The sequence below is a fragment of the Tachypleus tridentatus genome, chromosome 4 (genome assembly GCF_004210375.1).
Source record: "Tachypleus tridentatus isolate NWPU-2018 chromosome 4, ASM421037v1, whole genome shotgun sequence".
Lineage (NCBI taxonomy): Eukaryota > Metazoa > Arthropoda > Merostomata > Xiphosura > Limulidae > Tachypleus > Tachypleus tridentatus.
The window spans coordinates 114,277,372-114,296,953 of NC_134828.1; positions in this window are offsets into that span (position 1 = coordinate 114,277,372).

Genomic DNA, 19,582 nt, shown 5'->3' on the forward strand with positions numbered 1-19,582 from the left:
AAATTGTGATAGACGTCAGATGGTGCTTGTTGTCTATCTTTTCTTCGCTGCTTTCCTTCCATAACCACAGTTTGTTTGTTAGTGCATGCGTCAGTAATGTAAATATGTTGCATATGTAAATATGCATTAGTTTTCTTTCTTTCGTTGTTTTTTCTTTCTTCCTCACGTGGCTTAACCTAATATCCAATCACAAGTAGGGAAAAGAAAAAGTAAATTTATGAGTGCCCTCGGTTCATTCTGACCCAGAGCCCGGTTAGGGACCAGCTAGTCATAAACCGAAATACCTGAAAGGTTTTCTCTGTCTTTTTTATGCTCCCCCCCAGTAGCACAGCGGTATGTGTTTGACTTACACCACCAGAAACAGGATTTTAATACCACATCGTGGGTAGAGCACAGTTAGGGCAACTCTTCACCACACACAAACACTTCTTTTTTAACTTAAAATATTTATATGATGAAAGAATGCATAAATTAAAACGATAATTAATCATTATCCTTAGAGAACAACTAATTAACATTCTAAAAACATGGGCAAACGTTCCTGCACGTAAAAGCTTATGAAATTCAATAACAGTTAGCACACAATTACTGGAACTTAAGGACTTACAGAGCTAACACTCGGGGCTCAAATCCTGCAGGGATATAATACAAATAGTACTTTACTCAGCTTTGTGCTCCACACACAAACGAAGAAAAAAGAGGAAACAGAACACAAACAACTAGTAAAAATTAGAAATTCATGACATCGACTTCTCAAACATTTTATCTCAGTGGCATAGTGGTATGTCTGCGGACATGGAACGCTAAGAACCAGTTTTGTTGCTACTCATGACAGGCAAAGCATATATAGCTCATTGTGAAGCTTTATGCTTAACTTACATACAAACAAACTCAAGCACTTAGACTTTATTTTTAAAAGAATAAGACTGTGATAGTTGTTTACACAGATGTTGACGTAATATATACATATACAGAGAGTATTGTAGAGATAATTCTATTTTCTAATGTTTCAGAGTAAGATATACATACATTTATACATACTATTATTCTCCAATATTCTAGGTATGTTTGTGTAATGCAACGAAAAGGGTGTAACTTAAACAAAATTGAAACAGGCATCCCACGTGTCCCTCGGGATGTTTCTATTTATTTCTCTTGTTAAAAGCATCCCTCGTCTCCCTCGGAATGTTTCTATTTATTTCTCTTGTTAAAGGCATCCCTCGTGTCCCTCGGAATGTTTCTATTTATTTCTCTTGTTAAAGGCATCCCTCATCTCCCTCGGAATGTTTCTATTTATTTCTCTTGTTACAGGCATCCCTCGTCTCCCTCGGAATTTCTATTTATTTCTTTTGTTAAAGGCATCCCTCGTCTCCTCGGAATGTTTCTATTTATTTCTTGTTACAGGCATCCCTCGTCTCCCTCGGAATGTTTTATTTATTTCTCTTGTTACAGGCATCCCTCGTGTCCCTTTATTTTATTGTTACATGTTCCCTCTATTTATTTCTCATGCTACAGGTATCCCTCGTCTCCCTCGGAATGTTTCTATTTATTTCTATTGTTACAGGCATCCCTCGTCTCTCTCGGAATGTTTCTATTTATTTCTCATGCTACAGGTATCCCTCGTCTCCCTCGGAATGTTTCTATTTATTTCTCTTGTTACAGGCATCCCTCGTCTCCCTCGGAATGTTTCTATTTATTTCTCTTGCTACAGTAACAACTGCTTATTTTTCTGACGAATCAGTGCAACATATAACTTTATTGTTCAAAGTTTTTAAAAATGAGCAATGATCTAAGCCTTGTATGGTCCACTTAACTATATTTAAAACAACTACACATTAATCATGGCATGAGCAAGTGTTATTTCTGTCTAGCCCTCATCGATACTTACGTTCAATTATATATACGTGTATGTGTTTTCATACTCCTGTATATGTGTATTAAGACCTTTATGACTTCAAGCATGTTTACGAGTTTACAAATACACTCTATATTTATGGTGTCTATATAAAGTTGTTGGTTTTTTTCATTCTTGAACATCAATATAAAATATATAATATTTGCCATAGAATAATAATTCTATGTAGATACGTCACTTGTACTAATTAAAACTTGAATCTATGATAAAAAAAAGAATGACTATCAGAGAAAACCAACACTTACGTCAGTCCAAAAAGCTTATACGTCCTTGGGATAATGTATCGACATCTGAACAAAAATATCCAACATTTCATCTATTAAAGTGTAGGATGTTCAGAATATCACAATAGATAACTGACTTGTAAGTGTTTCTAGAACCAAACATTGGGGGTGAGTTAGTTTACACTTTAAAGCCATAGTTGCGATATAAGAGTAACAGTCAAGTCTCAGTATCTAGTCACCCAAGAGAACTTCTTGACTTCTTTCTTGTCATCAGCTCAATACCAGACATTGATACGCAGATAGCTTTTAGTGTAGTTTTTCACGATAAATTTGACAAGTGTTGTAAATGTATATCAAATATATTGAAATATTTAACGTAAGTAAAATCCACGTACATTTTAACACTTTACCAAATTTTAAAGAATTGAGGTATCATGCATTTGTAGATGTCATAAATCAAACAAATAACATTGTACATTCCACATACATTGGAGTGGAAAGGCACGAATTGTTGTATTAGGTTTCACTAAACTTTATCAACGAACAATTATTATTGGCACTATAAAAGCAAATAGAAGTAAAAAGCCTATTTATCGCTGTTACAAATGTTACGATTCAATGGTTTTTCTTTTGACAGTTTCCTACTCAGAAGCATCATTCATTCAGGGAATCTTAAGAATATAATTGTCAAGTTCTGCATATTGTTATCTTTATCGGTCATTAAGCAACACATTTAAGTTACTGGGGACATTAAGTTTTACTTATCGTGACGAAAATGAAATAATCAATCACGTAAAAACGTTATGTCCTGACATAAGTCAGCTTAACTTGCAAAACACCCAGGATAATTAGGGTAGAGTTTGTTTATGTGAAGGCCTTTCCACTGTTTTATACCAAAGAGGGGCTGTTTTGTGTGTTGTTGTTTTTTTTAATTTTCGGGCAAAGCTTCACAAAGAGTCATCTCTACAAAGCCGTCTCTAATTTTGAACTAATAGACTAGAGTGTAAGAAACCAGTCAACATAACCTATCGCCGAATCTTGGGATACTATTGTTTTCTGAAAAAAATAATAGAACCGTCTTCTTGTAGCATATTTATGGCCTCAAAGGGTGCAGCGTGTTTTTGGTAACGGGACGCGTACCATGAAGCCTTGGATTAACAGTCTAGAAACACCATCTATTAGGCTTCTCTTAGCTCCCGACAAGAAAGATTATGGTTGTCTAATAACTCTGATTTATCTCATCTGTAGAGTGGTATAATTAGACGTATTACTCATGTTTCCTCATACTCAATATCAGTTCCATAACTGAATCAGAAAACTGTAACTTTGAGTTATCTAATGAGTGTTATTCAAACGACCTCTAGATGTTTTTTTAAAAATATTGGTACTTCTGATGAAAATTGTCATGCGCTTCATTAGCTAAAGTACATTAATCACTTTCTATTCTATATTATGACAGTTTCGGAGTATATTTGTAGAAGAAACAAGATTACTAACTTAAACTATAGTCAAATAACTTTCATAATTTAACGAAAAAATTGTGAATATCTTGGAGAAACGAAATTGATTTATGTGATATACATATATTAAAATGAAAATGGCAAAGTTATTGTAATGTTTTTAGATATACCTTTTTGGATAAAATATGTCCAGGAGACTCACAGTAACAATGATCTGTAGCTTTCACTTTACTGGATATATATATATATATATATTTATATACAAGGGCCCGGCATGGGCAGGTGGGTTAAGGCGTTCGACTCGTAATCCGAGGGTCGCGGGTTCGAATCCTCGTCGCACCAAACATGCTCGCCCTTTCAGCCGTGGGGACGTTTAAATATGACGGTCAATCCCACTATTCGTTGGTAAAAGAGTAGCTCAAAACTTGGCAGTGGGTGTTGATGACTAGCTGCATTCCCTCTAGTCTTACACTGACAAATTAGGGACGGCTAGCACAGATAGCCCTCACGTTGTTTTGCGCGAAATTTAAAAAAAACCAAAAACGAATTTCAAATAAACTCTCTCATAGATAGTCCAACGTGGGTAAGGATTTTTAAAGGGGATATATTTCAGTCTGCAACACAATTAATAATTTTCTATTTTGTAATTTAAATTTGTTTTGCCAACCCTTTGATCTTTTCTGTGTTAATTGTTACCATTCGATTGTTAAGAATATTTTTTTCTTTTTAATTGTAGCAAATAAACTGAACAATTATTAATTTTTGGATGAAAGCTAATGATACGGATAAAAACAAGCCAAATCAATACACGTTTCTTATAGTATTAACTGAATTTTTTTTCTAATGATTATAACCATATGTTGTTGTTGTTTTTAAAGTCAAAGCGTGCAGGTGATAAAATTGACGTGTTAGTATTAGGTTTTGTTTGTTTGTTTGGGAATTTCGCACAAAGCTACTCGAGGGCTATCTGTGCTAGCCGTCCCTAATTTAGCAGTGTAAGACTAGAGGGAAGGCAGCTAGTCATCACCACCCACCGCCAACTCTTGGACTACTCTTTTACCAACGAATAGTGGGATTGACCGTCACATTATACACCCCCATGGCTGGGAGGGCGAGCACGTTTAGCGCGACGCGGGCGCGAACCCGCGACCCTCGGATTACGAGTCGCACGCCTTACGCCATGCCGGGCCCTAGTGTTAGGTAATAAAGACCATTTTACAGGGACTTTACTATAGCGGATATTGATGGTAATATTGGTTTTGGAGAATGTTCTTCTTGTTCGAAGTAGATGATATTTAAATACACTGAGTAATAATTCGTATAACCATAGGATGATAAAATACTAAACTAAGGGAGAATTGAATCACCATGTCGTTTAGTTGTTATTAACTGTATTCATTAACTGTTGCTTCTGTATGATTAAAACTCAGTTGCAAATGAAACCCAAGTAAGTGTCAGTTTGTATATTATTAGCTCGGTAGTTTTTAACCCAGCATATTTGTTGTTCTAAATATTAATTGTTTACAACGTCAAACCTTCACAATTTAATAATCTTTGGGCTAATCATGTAATGCCACGTAGCATATTTCCATTCGACAGAATAATCATTTCGGGATATCTTTTGTTTTAGTCGTTAAAAAAAAAAAATCACCAAACTCGCTGTCAAATTTCCAGTTATGGGCTCTGCGAAGAAGACGGATACACATACACAAACACACACATATATACCTTTACTTTTGAAGGAGATTGTTCGTAGTGTCGTGTTGATCGATACAAGCGTTTTTAAAGCAGAGAAGAGTCGAGAAAGCATAAGATAATTTATGGTTAAGGTTTATTGCGCTTTTTATGTTTTATTACAAACTCTTATTATACAAATATGAACGTTATGTGCTTTCAACAATGGCGTTTCTCTAATGTTTACCACAAAATTCCAGTTTTATAATGAGAAAAATTCAAATACAATTTTGAAATAAATCGTTTTTCTTGTTGTAATAGAAGTAACAATCAGTTTATTTTCTCTTTTTTTTTGCGTTTCTACAAACCTTATTTTAAAACAATCTGTCATATAATTCAACTAGCAACCAGACACTTTTCTATAAGGTATATATAAATATATACAACTAAGGTATTTCCTTATGTTATTTGTACTATGTATACTGTGTTTTACTGTTGGATTCATAAGATAAATCCGGTGCATTTTGTACCAATGTTTATTAGGGTAATAATGATGTTCTACATACCAAACTTTTAAGTATTTTTTATATGAAATTCTAGCGACACTAGTGCCACCTATAATGAACACGATTTTTACGGTTTCGAATTAGTTTTAAGGTATTTGCCAATTGATTGCTTCATAATTACCAATTATTTTATCATGACATGCTCGTAGCGCTCTGGAAAGATAAACAGTTTCGTCTTTACAATAAAAGACTGCTAACAAAAGTTAACGCACACCTTCTACAAGGCCCGGCATGTCCAGGTGGGTTAAAGACGTTCGACTCGTAACCTGAGGGTCGCGGGTTCGAATCCCCGTCGCACCAAACATGCTTGCCCTTTCAGCCGTGGGGGCGTTATAAGTTACAGTCAATCCCACCATTCGTTGTTAAAAGAGTAGCCCAAGAATTAGCGGTGGGTGGTGATGACTAGCTGCCTTCCCTCTAGTCTTACATTGCTAAATTAAGGATGGCTAGCGCAAATAGCCCTCGTGTAGTTTTGCGCGAAATTCAAAAAACAAACAAACACCTTCTACAACCCACGAAGAAAGAACTAAATACAATTTTCTTTACTTAAGAAAATCTTCTTTGTTGTCTCAAACTTCAATAGATATCTGTTCAAAACTAAGACCACTTTAATCCAACACGATATCGTTTAATGAAATATTTTCTAATAACTTCACACATTATTCTCTCTGGACATTTCCAAGAAAACCAAAGTAATAATGTCACGTGTTACTTAATTCAACGTGCGTCTACTTGATTTCGAATACAACCAAGAAATCCCTTTATAAAAGTGATTTATTGTATAATTAGACACTTTTGAAGGATTACTAGAGCAATTAAAACTGATTTTAAACTATTTAAGATAATTATGAAACTAGTTCTAAAATCATGTGTGTTATAATCGTGAAAGTGAATTTCAGTTTTATTAGTATAAATAAAATAGTTTTGAAAAGAGTTTCAGTAGATAAGAAATTTTTATAAAGAATATCTACTGTAACCAAGAACGTGTTTATAAAGAATATCTACTGTAACCAAGAACGTGTTTATAAAGAATATCTACTGTAACCAAGAACGTGTTTATAAAGAATATCTACTGTAACCAAGAATGTGTTTATAAAGAATATCTACTGTAACCAAGAACGTGTTTATAAAGAATATCTACTGTAACCAAGAACGTGTTTATAAAGAATATCTACTGTAACCAAGAACGTGTTTATAAAGAATATCTACTGTAACCAAGAATGTGTTTATAAATAATATCTACTGTAACCAAGAACGTGTTTATAAATAATATCTACTGTAACCAAGAACGTGTTTATGAAGAATGTCTACTGTACGTAAGAACGTGTTTATGAAAGATGTCTACTGTAACCAAGAGTAAAAAACGTGTTTATGAAAGATGTCTACTGTAACCAAGAACGTGTTTATGAAAGATGTCTACTGTAACCAAGAACGTGTTTATAAAGGATGTCTACTGTAACCAAGAACGTGTTTATGAAAGATGTCTACTGTAACCAAGAACGTGTTTATGAAAGATGTCTACTGTAACCAAGAACGTGTTTATAAAGGATGTCTACTGTAACCAAAAAACGTGTTTATGAAAGATGTCTACTGTAACCAAGAACGTGTTTATAAAGGATGTCTACTACAAGTAAGAACGTGTTTATGAAAGATGTCTCCTACTAACCAGAACGTGTTTATGAAAGATGTCTACTACAAGTAAGAACGTGTTTATGAAAGATGTCTACTACAAGTAAGAACGTGTTTATGAAAAGATATCTACTGTAACCAAGAACGTGTTTATGAAAGGATGTCTACTGTAACCAAGAACGTGTTTATGAAAAGATGTCTACTGTTTAAACTACAAGAACGTGTTTATGAAAGATGCTCTACAAGTAAGAGAACGTGTTTATGAAAGATATCTACTGTAAGAACGTGTTTATGAAAGATGTCTACTACAAGTAAGAACGTGTTTATGAAAGATGTCTACTGTAAGAACGTGTTTATGAAAGATGTCTACTATAAGTAAAAACGTGTTTATGAAAGATGTCTACTGTAAGAACGTGTTTATGAAAGATGTCTACTGTAAGAACGTGTTTATGAAAGATGTCTACTATAAGTAAAAACGTGTTTATGAAAGATGTCTACTGTAAGAACGTGTTTATGAAAGATGTCTACTGTAAGAACGTGTTTATGAAAGATGTCTACTATAAGTAAGAACGTGTTTATGAAAGATGTCTACTGTAACCAAGAACGTGTTTATAAAGGATGTCTACTGTAACCAAAAACGTGTTTATGAAAGATGTCTACTGTAACCAAGAACGTGTTTATGAAAGATGTCTACTACAAGTAAGAACGTGTTTATGAAAGATGTCTACTACAAGTAAGAACGTGTTTATGAAAGATGTCTACTACAAGTAAGAACGTGTTTATGAAAGATGTCTACTACAAGTAAGAACGTGTTTATGAAAGATGTCTACTGTAACCAAAAACGTGTTTATGAAAGACATGTCTACTGTAACCAAGAACGTGTTTATGAAAGATGTCTACTACAAGTAAGAACGTGAAAAGATGTGTAAGAACGTTTATGAAAGATGTCTACTGTAAGAACGTGTTTATGAAAGATGTCTACTACAAGTAAGAACGTGTTTATGAAAGATGTCTACTGTAAGAACGTGTTTATGAAAGATGTCTACTATAAGTAAGAACGTGTTTATGAAAGATGTCTACCAACGTGTAAGTAAGAACGTGAACGTGTTGATGAAAGATGTCTACTACAAGTAAGAACGTGTTTATGAAAGATGTCTACTAAGAACGTGTTTATGAAAGTAAGAACGTGTTTATGAAAGATGTCTACTGTAAGAACGTGTTTAATGAAAGATATCTACTATAAATAAGTAAGAACGTGTTTATAAAGGATGTCTACTGTAAGTAACAACGTGTTTATAAAGGATGTCTACGGTAACCAAGATATTGTATGTAAATGATTTATTTTGTTATTAAGAACATGTTTGTGAAGATATACATATGTTATTCAAATGTTTTTTTAGCCTTTGTGTATACAATAATTTGGAGATCATAAACTAACACAATATAAAATCATAATCTTTGTTTATAATTAATTATACTCAGTGTGTTCCCGGAATAACAAAGCACTACTGATTATCGGACAACACCCTATAAACCTGATTGGTTACTGCCACACAAGATGTCTCAATTCTTTTACCTTTAGCTCTTATATTATTTCCTTTTATAGGTTAATGCTATTTGTTATTTACGTTTCTAGAAAAACTCCATCAAAGAAAAAAATTCGGTAACTGTTGTCTCAATCTTTAGAGTTTGTTAGAAAACAAAAAAACTTATTTGAAACAATAGAACTTAATTTTCTATAACAAAAAGCAAAACATGTCACTCCAAATACCAGTCAATGCTTCGATTTGTAACAATTCCTAGAAAACTCCAAAAAATATTTGATATTTGTTAAGCTTAGCTAGGGATAACTTCGGATTGTATCTCGCAGTAGAATACAGAGACCAGGGATTTCTAATCCTGAGATTAAGAAAGGTAAATGTTAAGGATATTTTTTATATTCGAAGTCAGTAACGCAAATAAACCTGAAAATCCATCTAAAAGCACATTCAGGAGTACTTTTAAAATAATCTGAAATGATAAAATGTTATATAGCTATAGAAAAAATAAAATGGAAACGGAACTTTGTTTGTTTTGAATTTTCACGCAAATCTACACGAGGGCTATCTGCACTATCTTTTCCTATTTAGCAGTGTAAGACTAGAGGGAAGGCAGCTAGTTATCACCACCTACCGCCAACTCTTGACCTACTCTTTTACCAACGAATAGTGGAATTGTTCGTCACATTATAACGCCCCCACGGCTGAAAGAGCTAGCATGTTTGGTGTAACGAGGATTCGAGCACCCGACTCTCAGATTACGAGTGGAGCGCCCTAACGACCGGGCCTAGTATTTCTGTATCACAATCTAGTAAAATAAACGGCCTCATCCAATGTTTGTTTGTTTTTGAATTTCGCGCAAAGCTACTCGAGGGCTATCTGCGCCAGCCGTCCCTAATTTAACAGTGTAAGAATAGAGGGAAGGCAGTCAGTCATCACCACCCACCGCAAACTCTAGGGCTACTCTTTTACCAACGAATAGTGGGATTGACCGTAACATTATAACGCCCCACTGCTGAAAGAGCGAGCATGTTTGGTGTAACGGTGATTCGAACACCCGTCTTTCAGATTACGAGTGGATCACCCTAACCACCTGACTATGCCAAGCCTATGTAACTTTGTATTAGCAAAACCACCATAATGAATTACATTTTGAATAATATCAAATGTACTTGTAATGTATGATTTTGCTCTAGATAATTTAAAAGTTTTCTTTAACTAAATAATCATGCTATTACTGCTATAGGTTCTGCTATTGTTACATAAGAGGTAGTATTGAATAACAGAGATATGAGTACGGTCCCCCCCGGTAAACAAACCCTATTGTGTAGCTTTGCGACGAAGAAAAGAAAACATAACAAATTTCAAGAAAACTGTTCACAGAAAAGTTAATAAATATCACGTGACTTAAGATACTGTCCCTTCTACTTAACTGTCACAATATTATTTTTCCTAAGCTCGAGATTTTTATCGATGAATTCGTTATTATCCTATTTCTCTTGAAAATCATCTTCCGGGTTTTAATACTTACTAACTACAAATTACAGCATGTTACAATAAATTGTAAATTCTCATTAATTCATAATTTTCATCGAGTTGAAAATAAACATTAAATGACTGGTTTTTACAGCTCATATCTCCAAAATTAACACGTGCTGTTTCGATGACAGTAAATACAACTGGAAGTCATACCTTTCCTGTTCCTTTATAAGGACACAAGGCGTAAACATCTGAGAAATCCAGGTGAACCACATAGAGTTTGTGTTCAGTTTACAAATGAACCTTTAGTACCATCCCTCAGTTCACTTACTATAAAATATCCACAAGTTATCCACCAAAGTCCAGAAAATTCTAACTCGAAGGACGCATGAACAGCATCTGGAGCTAAAATTAGGTCGGTGTTTAAAACCAGGAATCTGCTGCGATCTGTGGAACAAGCTGTGTTTAGGTTTCATAATAATGTTTACCTTATATAACGAAGGGGACTGTTTGACCTGCCAGAAACTTGCGTTAAAAGCGTTTTCGTAGAATGCAGCTCCTAATGTCGTTTCTGTAACACGTCGTAGATACTCAGGGAAATAAAAAGAACACAAAGAAACAAAAGTTGACTGAGAAATATCAGGAGAACTGATAAGATAAGCAGTTCTTAAGAACAACGAACAGAGAACTTCATTAATTAGTTTCAATTGTCTACGTAACTAACTGTCTAATTCAAAACTTAACAGAAAATATTATCAGAAAATTAACTGAGGTTTAATACAACATTAAAGTTTGTTATAGCCAGAGACATAACTCATTTACGTTATTTATTTATTTTCATCAAAGCCATAACAACCCCTCACAATTTTGGGTCCGATCACGTTCGTTTCCAGTTACAGGAGCCTTCCTTTTTACGAGAACTGTATAAATCCTACGTTATATATCCTAGTTTATATCACGTCAGGAATTAAACAATTGTTTGGTTTGTTTTGGAATTTCGCACAAAGCTACTCGAGGGCTATCTGTGCTAGTCGTCCCTAATTTAGCAGTGTAAGACTAGAGGGAAGGCAGCTAGTCATCACCACCCACCGCCAACTCTTGGGCTACTCTTTTACCAACGAATAGTTGGATTGACTGTTACATTATAACGCCCCCACGGCTGAAAGGGCGAGCATGTTTGGTGTAACGGGGATTCGAACCCGCGACCAGCAGATTACGAGTCGCACGCCTTAACACGCTTGGCCATGCCGGGCCGTGTCTATGTAAAAACAGGCAAATTTGCACATTTTCATTTATATAAGGTCTGAATAAAACAACATATGAATCAATATTTACATGTATTTATATTAAAGTTATACAAAAATGAACGAAAATGTTTAGAAGTGAGTAGTTTTTCGAGATTTGCGACTGTAATGTAAATCACTTTCACGTATCAGCCCTAAAATATAGTCTCCCATCATGTTTTCGCTATACACTCCTTGGTAGCAACGTTCAAAGTCCAGTATATCTTGGTGCAAGCGCTCGCCTTGCTCCCCTGAGTATGCTCCCATGTCCTCCTTGAATTTATCAAGATGAGCGTCAAGGATATGGACTTTCAGGGACATCCTGCAGCCCACTTTGCCGTAGTTCTTCACCAGAGCCTCAACCAGTTCCACATAATTTTCGGCCTTGTGATTGCCCAAGAAGCCCCGAATCACTGCGACAAAGCTGCCCCAGGTTTTTTCCCCTTTCTACTGAGCTTATTGGGGAATTCTGTGCACTCCAGGATCTTCTTTATTTGTGATCCAACGAAAACACCAGCTTTGACCTTTACCTCAGACAGCTTAGGGAAGAAGTTTCGAAAGTACTTGAAGGTGCAGACTCCTTCTTAAGAGTTGTGACAAATTGTTTCATAAGACCCAATTTTATGTGCAATGGTAGGAACAACACCTTCTGGAGGTCCACTAGTGGCTCACACTTGACTTTGTGCTTCCTCACAGAGAACTCGGTCCATTGAGACCAGTGCTTCCTGTTGTAGTGCGCTGCGGCGTCCCTGCTGTCCCAAAGGCAAAGATAACAGGGAAACTTTGTAAAGCCTCCTTGGAGACCCATCAAGAATGCCACCATTTTGAAGACCCTGATAACCTCCCAGTCATACTCATCATGCTTCAAGACTTCTAGCAAGGTCTTGACGTTGTTGTATTCCTCTTTGAGGTGCACTGAATTTTAAAATGTCTAAAATGTGTATAATATAAAATCTTACAATTCAAGCAAGCAAAAATTATCCGCCTTACCTTCTAGAGTTCTTTTGCAGTGCTCGTAGGTAAAATGAGGTGCTCAGGGTTTGTCTTGATCCCTGACAGGCATGCTGAAATATATCTTGTAGTCTTCACACATTTTATTAGCAGATATTGTCATACAGTATGTTTTCGCTCATGTCTTGATAAATTGTCCATATACATAGCAGAATGTGTCTGGAGAATGCTTGCAGCTTCTTGATGCCATCTCCTGATAAAATCATATAGGTCTATGTGTTCACTTAGGCAGCTAGAACTAAACTGAAGTGATGAGTGGTGAGCCCTGTATATATATTACTATGGGAAGTTCTAGAAAATTCTGAAAGGTTCTTGAAAATTCATGTAAGTTCTATAAAATTCTCTATCAGCTACTCAGCACTGAATCTACTTGGAATGTTCTGGAAAATGGGTAAATTTGAAAATTTCATTACCCAGGTCACATAAACAAAGTTTGAAGAAAAAAAAAAGTCTTTTCCATTTACTTTAGACATAAGCAATTGGAAAATAACACTTTCTGTCCAGGAACAAGAAAAAGTAAAACTTTTGTTACATGGTGTTTTCAGCTTCTCACCTATCCTCTGTACATGTTATATATATTATTAGCTCCTCACTTTCCTCTGTACGTGTTATATATATGCATATTATTAGCTCATAACTTTTTCTCGATACGTGTTATGTATATATATATATATTATCAGCTTTTCACCTCTCCTCTATACATGTTATATGTGCACATATTATTAGCTCCTCACATCCTCTGTACGTGTTATACGTATATTAGCTCCTCACCCCTCCTCTGTACGTCATATATGAACGTATTATTAGCTCCTCACCCCTCCTCTGTACGTCATATATGTACGTATTATTAGCTCCTCACCTTTTCTCAGTACGTATTATATATGTACATTTTATTAGCCCCCTCACTATTCCTCTGGACGTGTTATATAAGTACATATTATTATCTTCTCATCTCTCATCTCTTATACATATATTAGCTCCTCATCTTTTCTCGGTATGTGTTAAATACACTGCTGACCAAAATCTCAAGGCCAATGAACATAAAGAAAAATTATGCATTTTGCGTTGTTAGACTCGACCACTTATTTGAGTAGGGCTTCGAAAGATGAAAATAAGAAATGGAAAAATAAAAATATTTTATAGCATTTAATAGGGAAAATGTGAACACTATGAAATTAGCCTAAATACTAGCTGGTTAAAAGTTTAAAACCATACTGAAACGAAGCGATAATCGGTAAACACGTAAATAAATTTAGTCATTTGTGTTAAAGCATTAGCGTTGTCAACATCTCCCACTGACATCTCCTATGTTACATTGGGTAAAAACATGGCAAAGGTTAAAAAGTTGACAGAGTTTGAACGTGGCAGAATTGTCGAGCTGCAAAAGCAAGGTCTCTCTCAACGTGCCATCGCTGGTGAGATTGAGTGTTGTAAAACTGATGTTGAAAATTTCTTAAAAGACCCTGAGGGATACGGAACGAGAATTTCAAGTGGTCGGCCCAAGAAAATTTCGCCGGCGTTGAGCAGGAGGATTCGACTGGTTGTCCGGCAACACACCAGGACAAAGGACTGTTTCATGGCGAATAACGTAATTCATTTTGACCATCTAGCGTGTTCACCCGAACTTAACCCCATTGAAAATGTTTGGGGTGGATGGCAAGGAAGTCTGTAGAAATGGGCGTCAATTCCAAACAGTGTATGATCTTCGTGAAGCCATCTTCACCACTTGAAATAACATTCCAGCCAGCCTTCTGCAAACGCTTATCTCGACCATGCCAAAGCGAATGTTTGAAGTTATTCGTAATGATGACCGTACAACTCACTACTGAGACCTCTTGTTGGGCATTTCCTACCTTGTTTAGGACTTCTTTCTGGTATGGTCTTAAACTTTTGAACAGCTAGTATGTAGGCTAATTTCATAGTGTTCACATTTTCCCTATTAAATGCTAAAAAAGTTTTTTATTTTTATTTTCCCTTTTCTTATTTTCATCTTTCGAAGCTCTACTCAAATAAGTGGTTGAGTCTAACAACGCAAAATGCATATTTTTTCTTTATGTTCATAAGCTCCTCACCTCTCCTCTGTTGTACATATTATTTTAGCTCCTCACCTTTCCTCTATAAGATCCCCGTCGCGCCAAACATGCTCGCCCTTTTAGTCGTGGGGGCGTTATAAAGTAACGGTCAATCCCACTATTCGTTGGTAAAAGAGTAGCCCAAGAGTTGGCGGTGGGTGGTGATGACTAGCTGCCTTCCCTCTAGTCTTACACTGCTAAATTAGGGACGGCTAGCATAGATAGCCCTCGAGTAGCTTTGTGCGAAATTCAAAAACAAACAAACAAACAAACAATCCTCTATAGGAAGATTGTGCTTCTTGAATCCGTGCGTAAAACAGAGGAAAATCTAAACCTTATAGTTTTCTTAAGTTTATAATATCATATTTTCGTTGATTTTGCAATGAATCCTTGTAAATATTTTTGTCTTTATGTATTTCTGTCTTCTTTTTCCCGCCAATCTGTTGCTCACCACTTACAGAGCTCTCTCTGAACTATCTCATACTCACAGTTTGAAACTGTAATAGCCATATTAGTTTTCACTTTAAGTAATTAAGTAATTTTAATTTCAATTAATTAAAAAGTGTGATCTCAAGATAACATTGTAAAAGTTTTATTTCAAAGACGGCTTCGAAACTAACACGATAATATCTAATTATACGTCTATTTAAACAAGCTAGGCCTAAAAACTTCATTAAAATAAGGCGTAATTCTAGTTTCTTCAGAAAGGTTTAGCAGTTAAGAAAAATATGGAAAAGATTTTTCAGTTGAACATAGGTTGGAAATTATTTTGCTACTTAGTATATAAAATTAGACAGCGAACATTATATGCATACCAAAGTCTTGAAATTCACGTATTAATACTTAACTATTCTTGAACTACTGTTAATTAAATAGTCGAAAGCGAGATCTACAAACCTACACAATGAGCTGTCTGTTTTCTGCCCACCATCAAAATCCGCTTCCTGGCGGCGTGAGTCAGCAGACAGATGGACAAGTTTTCATAAAAATAATTTACAAAGATTTGGAAGTTTTGGCACAAAGAACTTATTCGAATGAATCTCAAACTATCCACCAACTCACCATTTTCTTGTCACATACTTATATTTACTTCCACGCTAAACTATTTTTAAATTTCACTAGTGCTGACATATAATATGACGAAAATATTAAACAAAGAAAAACTGCGGTCGTCTTTCGCTTGAATGGTCGCATTTCTGTTTCGCTTTATCAAATTTAAAAATATAAAAAGAAAAGAACAAAAACTGTTATTTCCAAGGACTTACACATTCATGCAACTTCCACCTTCATGAAGAGGTCGTCGACCATTCTTCGCTGAAGAACTACGAATCACCAACTCGTATCGCGTGATATCGTGAGCCGAGTGACGGCGGCTTTGCATGCCGGCTCGACGGAGAAAGGAGATAGGAGAGCCCCATTGCTTGAGCTGCCGCATGCTGGTTGTTTGTGGAATTTGCGGTTTGGGCTCCTCCGTGCTATTCGTATGTTTCTTATCTGAATCTCTTTGTAAGTAAGGTTTTATGGCATTTTCAAGCTGCTTGTGTTGTTACCTTGGAAACAAAACGCGTAAAGCATTTTGCGTAACGTACAGATGTACAGTATGATCACAGAAGTTCGATCACAGAGGTTTTTCTGACACTGGGCGCATGCGCTGGCTCGTGGATAGCAATTAATGGAAACAACTTACGAAGACAACTATAAAATTCAGACCACATGAAGAATTCCTGCGTTATCACGAGCGGGTGTGAAATACCTCACGTGAAATACAGAATAAATAAAGCTGTAATAACTTAAGCCTAACGTCAGTTATCTAAATACTGGAAATGTCAACTTGGAAATATTTCCACTTGGCATTAAAATACACAGTGTGAAAATTACAAAACTATTTTTTTATTGCTGCCAAATTATGTAACGAGCTTTGCACGAGCGTGATATTTTGTAAACGGCCTTTTGTAATTCTTTGTATAAATAGAAACTTCTTTTTGTTTACTTGTGAAGCAAAAATCGTGTTTTTACGACCACTTTATCATATTCAGAGCAGAATAATGATTGCTTCACACCAGAGCCCGGCCCAGCATGGCAGGTGGTTAAGGCACTGGACTCGTAAACTGAGGATCGCGGGTTCGAATCCCCGTCGCACGAAACATGCTCTCTCTTTCGGCCGGAGGAGCGTTATAATGTGCGGTCAATCCTATTATTCTTTGGCGATGAGTGATGATGACTAGCTGCCTTCCCTCTAGTCTTACACTGCTAAATTAGGGACGGCTAGCATGGGTAGACCTCGCGTAGCTTTGCGCAAAATTCAAAATAAAACCAAACACACTAAAGCCAGATTCATCCTTATCGAGATTCGATCCCTATTTTGGACAAGGTAGGGTCAAATTCAGGGATAACCTTTTCTCCCACCTCAGGTATTGCACACAATATGCTAATTTTTGTACATTTCTTGCAGTTTTAATCAACAAGCCCTTTTCGTAACGTGTGACAAAATTATGACCCACGTGAGCTTTATATTCGGTGCTCCCTTTCCCAACGAAAGTGACAAGAAATACTAATTGCAATATCGATTTTGGCGTCTTTTACGGTAGGCGCCTTGCGAGAAGGCGCTCAATTCCACGCACTCAAGAGCGAGTTCTGTGTCTCAGAACTGCTGGTATGGGTATTAACACTTTTTTTGGTAAGGAAAGAACAACGTTTCGACCTTCTCAGGTTAAGATTCTTAACCTGAAGATGACCTAGGGAGGTCAAAATGTTGTTTTCTCATCAGTAAAAGTATTAATATCCATACCAGCCGTTCTGAGATACATTTTTTATTTCAAGGGGGTTTCTCGTCATCTAGAAGGGCTTACTTTATATGGCATTATTGTTAACCATCTAATCATGTGGTATTCTTTAAACGCCATTTGTTTGTGCTCCAAATGTGTGTAACACTTTTGTTATTATTAATAATGCATTCAAAGCAACGTAATAACTCTCAATAAGGCACTTACCCTGAAGCCGAGATTACATATAAGAGTCTGGAGCCGAGAGTGCATATAAAAGTAACATACAAATACACGCTTTTCAATTAGAGCAGCCTTAAGGTTGGCGGAGAGTAATGTTGACTAGCTTCCTTCCCTCTAGGCTATTAGTTAAAAGTTTGACAATGCTCAGACAGCCCTTCGAATAGTTTCATGGGAATAGTTTGAAACAAACACACTTGTCACGTATAAAAAATATGTATATAAAATCTTTTTTACTTAACTATTCTTAAATAAATAATAATTTTAGTGGAATTGCGTTCGATAAAATAATGAAACAGTATTGAATGTTCTGCTTCGAATCGGTTTAACGTATCTTTCGAATTTAAATGGCTAAAACGCCACTTGCCGATATAAAATATAAATACATGACGTTCCTCAGGCATATCGGATTGAATGTGTTTGGATATGTTGAAAGTTCGTGTTCTGTATCATGGCCAGGTGGATAAGGCGTTCGACTCGTAATGCGAGGGTCGCGGGTTCGCATCCCAGTCGCGCCAAACATGCTCGCCCTTTCAGCTGTAGGAACGTTATAATGTGACGGTCATTCCCACTATTCGTTGGTAAAAGAGTAGCCCAAGATATGGCTGTGGGTGGTGATGACTAGCTGCCTTTCCTCTAGTCTTACACTGCTAAATTAGGGACGGTTGGCGCAGATAGCCCTCGAGTAGCTTTGCGCGAAATTCAAAACAAACAAACAAACAGTTCTGTACCAAGGAAATTTGCGTTCCTTTTTTTGTGAAATTTCAAATTATTGCGTGATTCAGTTATAAAAAACACAGAATGCTGTAAACTACTGAGCGTAACAACATTCAAGTCTCGTACGAGTGTAAATCTAGAAAAATGGGTAAAGATTCCTTTCAGCTCTCTTTTCTAATATCTGACTTGTGTGACGTTTGTTGAATGAAAAGGAACAAAAATATATATATTTCTTATTAATTAAAAACATTAATTAAGCTTGAAAAATCGAGAAATTAAATTATACAACAACCCCTTACCATACGTTTATAAACATAACTTTCACAAGAGCCAATCATCTTAAATGACAGATGTAGCCTTTACAAAATAAAACTAAAAGTCCCCTCCTGGGACAGTGGTAAGCCTACTGATTCACAACACTAAAATCAGAGGTTCGATTCCCCTCATTGGACACAGCAGATAACCCAATGTGAGTTTGCTGTAAGAAAACATACACAAAATAAAAACAATATCCACTCTGCTCTCATTCAGGTGTCCAGCTACCCTGGTCAACAGTACATAATATAAACATACAACGTTCTGAAACTGTACCAGTTAAGTTGTTAATTAATGTGAAGAATATGTTATGTAGATAAGTATGTTCAACTTGATTTACTAACATTTTACTTTTTATTATAAATTGCGCAACTTACATTTTTGACCTAGGCTTACGTGACTGATAACGTTAAGACGAATGACCTGCTAAGGCTACACGGGTATTTTAAAGCGTTGTATTCATCTACTTATAAAAAGAACAAACGCAATCTCATATCGTGAGTTCCGAAAGCTATCAGCTGGAAAAATTGTGTAAAAAAAATAAAACCTTATTGTTTAATGTTAGTCCATCTCATATCTTTCCGTTTCGAATAAAATTTAACGTTTGTGTATCGTAACAGGCTCAGGACAGCGTGCGCTTTCTTTGTAAGCAAACAGTAAACCAGAGTGAAAGTGTTGTAAAAACTACAATATATGT